Consider the following 9682-nt stretch of genomic DNA (forward strand, 5'->3'; position numbering starts at 1 on the left):
TGATTGAAGAGTCCAAGAAAGAAGGAGTCCGTGGATTCGAAGCTTGCACGTGGTCGTGTCAATAAGTTCTACTGATGGGTAACATTAGGAAGTCAAGCAGGGAGCTTGTAAGTCCTTTTGTATGAACTTCGATTCTTTCGCATAGTGGATTCACGTTTACCTTGAGGATAGTTAGGTCAAATCCTCCTCAAGTTTTTACCGTGTGGTTTCCTAGGTGATCATATCATTGTGTTATTTATATTTTCGCTGCTTTACATTCTTGATATGATTGTATGTTTGTGATAACTTAAAATGTATAATTTGACTAAGTTAATCACTTAGCTAATTAACTAGGTTAATCTGGTTGGGTTAAGGGTCTAAATTTCTAACAAGTGGTATCAAAGCGGGTAGCTCTTCTTGTTGTAGATCTTTTGATCCTGAGCTAATCCTTGACCCCTGTTATCATGAATAATTTGAAGTGTCTTTCTGCTCATGTTTGTTTTTTTGAATAAAAATGACACTATTGTTTCTGTTGATTTTTTAATGCTTTTGAAACTCTTCGTAAGGAATTATCTAAATCTTAAAAAATTCTAAGAAATTTAAAGAAGAGTTAAAATTGGATAATCTTGAAAAGAGGATTTGATTGTGAGATTAGATGAGTCTAATAAAAAGAATGAATTTTTGAGAAATCAAATTTCCTCTCAAGATGAGAAGATAAAAAGTTTGGAACAAGAGTTAGTTGAATCTAAAACTAAAATTGAAAATTTGACTAGTACCAAACCTGTTGTTGATAACAGAAGTATTTCTATTTCTCAGTCTAAAACTGAGAAAGTTTATATCCCTCCTTTCAAGAGGAATAATAAAGAAAAAGCTTATTTTGTTAGGTTAGACAAAGATAAAAGTTCTGATGTAGACGCTGAAATTTCTAAACCTAAGTCTAAACCTACTGTTAGAGAGCATAAGAAATTTGTTTTTGTGCCTACTGTTACCTTTGTGGTGTTGTTGGCCATATTAGACCAAATTGTTCTTTGTTGAGGCAAAAACCAAAATCTGATACTAGAATTGTTGTTAGGAATAATGATGTTCCTAAATTTGTTCTTGTTTGTCACTTTTGTGGTGTCTCCGGTCACATTCGTCCTAATTGTTATAAATTGAAATTTAAACATTCTGTGTTTCAATTTAGGATATGTGATGATATGTCTCCTGCCATAAGTCTATATAAATTGTTTCATATTCTTTTGAAAAATTTGAGCTTGTTGGCTTGTGAAAGGAATTTGCAGGATTTTAGTCTTTCTCAGAAGATTGGTGTAATCCCTCAAATACACTCTGCTTCACATGGATTTTCACCGACAAAGCCAAAGAATCGTGCTATATGGGTGAAAAAGATTCTCTAAGGTGAGTATTGCTAACTTGTCCTTGATTTAATTCTTTCAATTAATTGTGGACATGTTTTGTTTTTGTTTTTTGTTGTTTTTGTTTTTTTAGGTTGTTTTTTATTTAAAAAAAAAATCCAAAACATTGAAAATTTCAAAAAGACAAAAATATTTTATTTTGTGTCTAGTTTTTTTTTTTTTTTTTTGAGGATTACATGAGTTATGATATCTCTCCCTTGATTTAGATTATGCTTGACATTGTGGAGAAACTTGAATAGTGTGTGTTATATAAGTGCTAAGCTTTTTCTAATTGTGTGAGTATGTACTAGTTTGTACATGTACTCAAGGGTTAATTAAGAAATTGATATTTCTTGTTTGTGTACTCTCTATAGCTTAGTTTTGCACTATCATACATTGCATTTGCATTTTTAGTCATTGAGCATAATGTATACTTTTTTTTGTTTTTGGTCATATAGTTTTTAAAACCAAAAAGATTTTTGTGTTTTGTATTTCACATCTTAGATTTATAGTCAAGGATTGGCCATATTATTTTTACATAACAAATTTATGTACCTTGTTTAGTTTTGATGAGTTTATTTATTACACTTTACTAGTTAAGCTTTGTAGTGCATGTTGTGTGGGAAAGATATTTATAGTTTTCGATCACTTTGTCTTGATCTTGAAGTCACATGTCTTTGATTGTCGGACTTGAACCTTTTAAGAAAGGCATAAATAACCACCTCACCACTGTTCACTAGCCAATCATGAATACCTTAGTGCATATCTTAAGATTTTGTGCTTGAGAAAGTGTAGCACATGCACAAAAAGAACGTAAGGTGTAACCTCAATTTAATTGCTAAATGTTTAAAATTGGTGTGTACTATTAGGCTTGATGCCAAATCACATAATTAAAATTTGTGTATATATTATGAGGCCAAATTCAAGAAACTTACATGATTGCAAATTTTTATTCTAGGAAATGTGAGAGTTATATGATGTAACTCTTTAGATGATAGTTTCTTTTAAATTCTATGTGATGAATTTTGTAAATTTTGTGATTGATTACTGATGATGTATGGAATCAGTTAGTTGAACACTTCGGCTTCGGTGGACTACAGCGTTAGCGGAGGCCTACAAAGAGAGAAAGCAGTCAAAGGGTGACCGGGGCGAACCGGCCAAACACCCTCTGATGATGAAGTTAGTTTTTTCTTCTAATGGAGTTCCAACTTTATTCAATGTAAAATTTCAAGAAATTCATACATTTGCATGGTTAAGACCGGCCCTTATATAAGGTATTCTAGGGCGGTTACTAGTTCAATAACTTCCCCTAGAATCTTGGAATCCAGATATAACCTCTTCAACGACTATAAAAAACCATAACCACCATTGGAAGTTACATACGTAGGAGGGATTGGCGACAATGAACACGGGGCGATGAACCGCCCCGAAATTTGCTAAGTGTTTGCGTAGTCGTCTATGGACGACTCTTTGTCGTGCCGTTGTGTGTGAATCGTCTATGCACCTTGCACATGGACGATTCTCTCGACTTGGCTCTCTGAAGTTTGGTCAATTGCCCAACATCCCAAGGACGAGGTATCTGGACGAATAGGAGACGGCCTAGTTGTTTGGCTAACCGTTTCTCATGGACGACCCATCTGGACGAACCATGGATGTGATTTTTTGTTATCCATCAGTTGCCCCCTTGTCCAGGGCGTTGTCCAAGGACATTATAGGGATTTTATCCCACTCACATAGCCACGTGTCATGGTTTAATTCGTTGAGCAATTAAATCGATTGTATTTCCCCACACGGTTGCCACATGTCATTTTCTTAGTGGATGGTGTCGCTTCGCTGACCCTACTCCTGGGCCCTATAAATTAGCATATTCTCTTTCTTGCCCTCCACCTTTCTCATAAACTTCCTTCCGCTATCTCGTCCAAGATTCTCGTCTAGCGTTCGTCCTAGTTCTTAGGTACTTCCTCTTCTTTTTAGGTTTTCGTCTTGACCTTTACTTTAGTTATGTCTTCGTCCAGTAGTATAGAGAGAGAAATAGATGAGTATCAGGACGTCTCGTCTGGAAGTTATAAGAGTGGTGAGAGTAGTACTAGTTTAAGTAGCAGTTCCTCGGACGAGCAGTATTCGTCCGGGGTGCCTGGCATTTCCTTAGAAGAATTTCAAGAAATGCAACGTAGGATGGCTTCTGGAGCTAGGGCTAGCTCGTCCAGAGCGTCACCCAGCCCTTCTCAGGACGAGGAGGAGGAGGAGGAGGAAAACATCATATATAGCTGTGCACCTAAGGTAGCATCCACTTTGGACGCTCCTAAGTTAAAAACATTAGTAGATAGATACCAAATTCCTATCGAGCTTAAACCTCGTCTACCCAGGGAAGGAGAGTGGTGTTGTTCACCTTCTTCTAGTTTGGGAGTATACTCGTCTTATCTCTTAACTGGTCTAAGGTTTCCCCTAAATTCCTTTTGTAGAGGTCTTCTTCATAGGTTAGGTATTGGTCCCAATCAACTCAATCCCAATGGTTGGAGGACGATAGTCGCCATGCAAGTGTTATGGCGTGAGGCACTGGAAGGGGAACGTCCTATAACAGTGGACGAGTTCCTCTACTGTTATAAGCCTTCAAAAATAAAACAGTCAGCTGGTTTTTACCAGTTCTCGTTCAGAGGCTCTCCCTATAGCTTAATAAAGGGTCGTAGCTCGTCTGATAGGCTCTGGAAACAAGAATTTTTTATCATTTCTGGTAACTGGGCTGGGGACCCAACAGATGTTAGTAATGCCCCCTTCTTTCCTTTTACCAGCCCCATAGGTCGCCTTCGTCTTGAGGGTATGTTTTCTTTTCATGTTATTTATTTTATTCCTTACATTCTCTAACTTTCATTCGTCTAACTATCTTTCTTTTGTTGGTGCAGCTGTTACTCGTCCACGTTTAAACAAATCTTACTTGGAACGAATTAACCGTGTACGTGCCTTCCCTAGAAGGACTTTCCACGATTTAGTAATTCTCAGCAGTTTAGCCACGTGGGGTCTTGGTCTAGAACCAACTGCTGAGAATTTAAGCCATGAAGAAACTACTCGTAAGAGTAAGTATCGTCCAGCTTCTTCCATTATCCTCTTTATTATTAACATTATTTTTTTTTTATCATCATTTTAACTAATTTCCTTCATTGTAGGAATATTTACAATGAGAGAAAATAGAGAAAAAACAATAACTAGTGGGGATGAGGATGCTTCTGCGCCTCCAGTCGTCCAGAAGGCTTCCGTCCATCCTGGGAAGAGGAAGTCTAAGAAAATTTCAAGTGCTGTGGACCTGGACGACCTTCCTAGTCGTCGAGGTTCTAAAAAACCAAAAACCACTCAGACTTCTCTTCCCAAGGTCCCCAAATTCACTCCTCCCCCTACGGTGAATCTGGACGAGTCTCCTACCAATGTGGAGCCTGTCCAGATAGTTCATCCTGTTCAGACTGATCCTGCACCTTTAACTAAGACTTCTCGGAAGCCTCATCCGTTAGAGCAATCAGATCGTCCCTCTAACTTGGTGCTGGACAAGGGGTATGCGTGGTGGACGTTCAAAGGAATTGTCACTGATAACGAGGTTAACCAATGTTACAACATGTCAGTGAAAGAATTTGAACGTTCTGGCGTCCACGACCTCTTTAAGGTAGGACCTTAACTCGTCCTTGTGCTATTTTTTTTTTTTTTTTTTATATATATATCTTGCTAACTCTCATTCATCCATGTACAGGCTATGTCAAAGTTTTATACAGCGACGTGCTAGGCCAAGGAACTAGCTGAGGAGGCCAAGACGGCAAATGAGAAGGCTAAAGAGCTAAGCAATGAAGTTTTGCTAAAAAATGGGGAGGTGATCAGGCTGACAGATGAAATCAACCGTCTGCTGGGAATTGAGACGAAATTGAAGGACAAGGTTGAGGAACTTAAGGCAGATGCTGTTGAAAAAGATACTCGCATCGCATACTTAGAGGGACAAGTCTCAGAGTTTAATTCGTCCTTGGAGAAGGCACACAAAGAAGCCATATCAGCCTTCAAGAAGTCTGACGAATACGAGAATCGTCTAGACAGCCATTACGCTGCTGGGTATGAGGACTTCTGTGCTGATGCCAAGGACGCATTCACTGACTTGAACTTCGATGTATTTAAGATTCCTCTTGCCACAGAAAGTTCCTTGCTTATGACGGGTTCTGAGGACGTGAATGTGGAGGACGATGCNGATATGATTATATGTTTGTGATAACATAAAACTACATAATTTGACTAAGTTAATCACTTGACTAATTAACTAGGTTAATCTGGTTGGGTTAAGGGGTCTAAATTTCTAACACCTACTAAAATAAAGTCTCTCCAAATCGAAGATAAAACAAAAATAGATAATTAGGAATGAATTACAAACCGAAAATGACAATTTTTTCCCTTGCTTACGATGGGAATAAAATTCTCAATATACCTTCAGCCAAATGCATCAAACTCACCTTTTGGTACCAAAAATAAAAACTCATCTAAAAATTAGTTCGATTAAAAAAAGGGGGTTCATAATCAAATGAAATAGAGGTTAAAGAGTTTAGAATTTAAAATTTTTTATTACTATTAATACTAGCTTGTAACCTCATGCATATGTATGATACACTTAAACATATACAATAAGATGCATGATATAATTTCTATATATATATATATATATAATTTGAATACTATTGATAGTCATTTTTATATTTTGTTAACTCTTTAAAAAATTTTGTAAGGATATTATTAGGTATAAAATGTAAATTGTCCATTTTTTTTAATTATAATGAAGCACTTTTTTTTTTAAACGATTCATTAATTTTAGACTCTTTGGTTTTTATACTTAATAACTCACTTGGATGAATATTTATAATATGGTCACATATTTGATTCTAAAATTAAAAAATAAAATTCTTTAAAAATAAATAATTTAGGACATATGGCGTAAATTTGGAATTTTAATTTAAGTTTCTCTGAGATTCACCTATTATTATATATATATAGATATATAGATTCCCATTGTAAAGAGAGAAATAAAAGAAAGTTGATATTGGTGCTGACTTTAGTGGGGTATCTTTGAGAGAGCCATAGACTTTCCTCATGTCTATGAGCATCCACATTTTTCCCTCTCTCTCTCTCTCTCTCTCTCTCTCTCTCTATCAACCTCTTATCCTCTAATTTTCTCTGATTCTTATTTAGATGTAAAAGGCATGTCATTTTATAATTAAATAAATGTCATGTGTTCCACATCCAACTAAAAATGTGAGGTAATTGGGGATTCAATAGAAGAGGACCTTTTCAAAATTGCTAGACAAGATCTTTCCATTTCATTCATTTCACGGTTAAGATTTTTTTTTTTTTTTTTTTGGAGATATATATATATATTTAGATCTACCAGTGTACAAACCATCATGTCATTTAAAATTTTAAATAACGTGATAGTTTGAATAATTAATCTATTTTAAATAGAGATGATCATTTTATGAAAATTACATGTTAAATCGTTGATATATATATATATATATATTTTTTTTTTAAATGAAAACTACACAAAAACTCATGTGTTTTCTTCATAAAATACAACCCTTGAAATTTCGTGTAACACTTAAAAGGTCCTTTATACATTGATATTGTATTTCTATGAATTTTATTTTATTTTATTTTTCCAAAATTGTTTCTTCAAATAGTATCTGTACATCATTATGTACTTTTCATATAGGAGAAATTCTTATTATTTTTGTTGATACCAAAAATCATAGTGAGCAACTAGTCCAAATAGAGTTTTAGAAAACGTACGATAATCACATTATCAAAGTGACATTGGTGTGGTGCCAACCTAGGCTTCTTAATGCTTAAGTCATAACTCACTAAACCTAATTAAACAAAAATAATAAAGTGTTTTGGGTTTTTCTCTCATTCCTTGCAAATGTAGTGGTGTGTTCCTTATATAGAAGTTATAGCATGGCCAATACTTCCTTGATTTTCTTCCATTACTTGAACCATGGTATAATAAAGGTGATAATGCACGAAAATTAGTAGGCTAAATGCTCCGGCCTTCAATGACTGTTGGATGACCTAAAGAGGAAGAAATAGACTATCGAAGGTGACCGGGGTGAACCGGCCAAGGACCTTCCAACAATTAAGTCAGTTTTCTATCTAAAACACAAGTGTAGTGAGTAGATGAATAGTAGAACATACCATGGTTGGATGAAGCTTGGTCTCTTTTTTAGAGAGTTTTGAGTCTACTTGTTAGGTGCCACTAACATCGTGGGAGATGTGTGGACTTAGTGGGAAGAATGGAGTGAATTTCAAAGAATTCACCCCATGTTCCGAGATGAGGATTATTGGTCTATCCATTTGAGATGTTCTCCTTTAGATAGCAAGATTTCATTTTGATGATACCCTTGGATGTCCGTATATTATATTTGTGGTGCATATTTCTCATTTCTCCTTTTTGAATGCCATTTTGGACATTATTGGTCTTAGACAACCATTATGGACGAAGAATACTTAATGTTGATCACCATCAGAAGGTAATGACGATGTTGGAATGCAAGAATCTTGAGATTTTTACCTGTATTTAGAGAATGGGGGCTGGTGGAGTTTATAAACTTTGCATTTTTATTATGGACATAGCTCATTTCCATGTTGGTCCTTAATTAGATTTATCATAATTAATTATACATCAAAATTTCATTTGTTTAATTTTTGAGGCAATAATGTAATTAAAAATAATCATAAATCCTACATTTATTTATTTATTTTGCATCATTGTAAAAAAAAAAAAAAAAAAAGGAAATTTTGAAATTGAAAGTTCNAAAAAGGAATTTTGAAATTGAAAGTTCAAATTTATTTTGGATAATGTTTTTGATCGTTAAGTGGCTAAATTATATTTTAAACTTGTTATTCTCATAAAACAAATTGAAAAATCAAACTAAGATCACACAAAATTTTAATTGAGCTAAAATTGATATAAGTGCTAGTCCGATTGACACGTGTGTCAAGCTTTTTGACAAAATTTGAATTTTGGCACCTCTTATTAGCCCAAAGCTCAATTTAATTGTGCACAAAGATAGAAACAAGTTGAAAACTCCATAAATGAAATTAAAACCCCCATAATTCAATCACCTCTATAAAAACCACCTTGTTTCACCAAATTAATGGATTGTTCTTTGGAGAGAATTCCACCCTATTTTTAGAACAATGAAGTGTTGGAGAAATTTTTATAAAAAGCTTAGGAGAGACATTACGTTACTTCATGCAACATCACTTTCTCTAAGCTACAAAATTTCAGAAACTCTAGTCAAAATCTATCAATATCACTATAATCTGCTATAAACATCAACACACACAACTCCCTCAAACAATCAAGTGGAAGACTTGTGAATTAAGGAGCCAAACACATCAAAGTATCTCATTCCTCTATAAAAAGTTACCAATGCATTGTAACTCGAAAATGACTTTATTGAAGATATATATTTTATTTTACCCCCAAAAAAAGATATGTATTTGTTTATTCTTATCTTCCAACTTAATTTAATTCTAAGTATTATTTGATTTGTCTTTACTATTATTATTATTTGATGATGTAGTTTGATCAGGGGTCTGACTCGATGGTTAAGTGAGTAACAATATCATAGAGTGAAGGAAAAATATATGAAGATTAGGACATGTTTCAAAATTCTATTGGTTGATGATCATTAACTTTTGTACCACTATTGGAGATTAAATTACTCCATGATTTTGGGGATTTGATCACACCAAATTTCTTCCCTTTAATTTAAAAATCACCCTTTAGCTATTAAGGAGTTGGTGGTAAGGAATCCAAAGGTGATAGGAGGATTTGAAGCATTTCCCTTACATGCAAAATTTGACTTCAATGAACTTATTGGGCTTTTGGGTGCTTTAGCCAAATTGACACTTCATTGGTCCAAGTTGCGATGTTAGCCACCTCATCTAAAGTTGAACTGAAAGTGTTATAAAATTGTAGAGAGAAGAAAATGTGAAATTATGTAGTTACTTAATAAGTTGGCTTATTTTAGAAATTCCACAAAATAGAAATGACTCCAATGGAGATAAATAATATTATAAAAAAGAAGTTGCTACTAGATTTTAACTCTTAATCGACTTCACTTTACTAAGTACATATATTTTTTTCTTCTTATTTTACATCTTAGTTTATAAACTCTGACAGTTGTTTGATTTATTTTTATTATCATTATTGTTATCTAATGATGCAATTTGATAAGGGGTTTAGCTCGAACCACAAATACATTTTAAAAAAAAATGAAACACTTGTTAGAGTG

Source organism: Quercus suber, unplaced genomic scaffold (assembly GCF_002906115.3).
Source record: "Quercus suber isolate HL8 unplaced genomic scaffold, Cork oak 2.0 scaffold_233, whole genome shotgun sequence".
Taxonomy (NCBI): Eukaryota; Viridiplantae; Streptophyta; class Magnoliopsida; order Fagales; family Fagaceae; genus Quercus; species Quercus suber.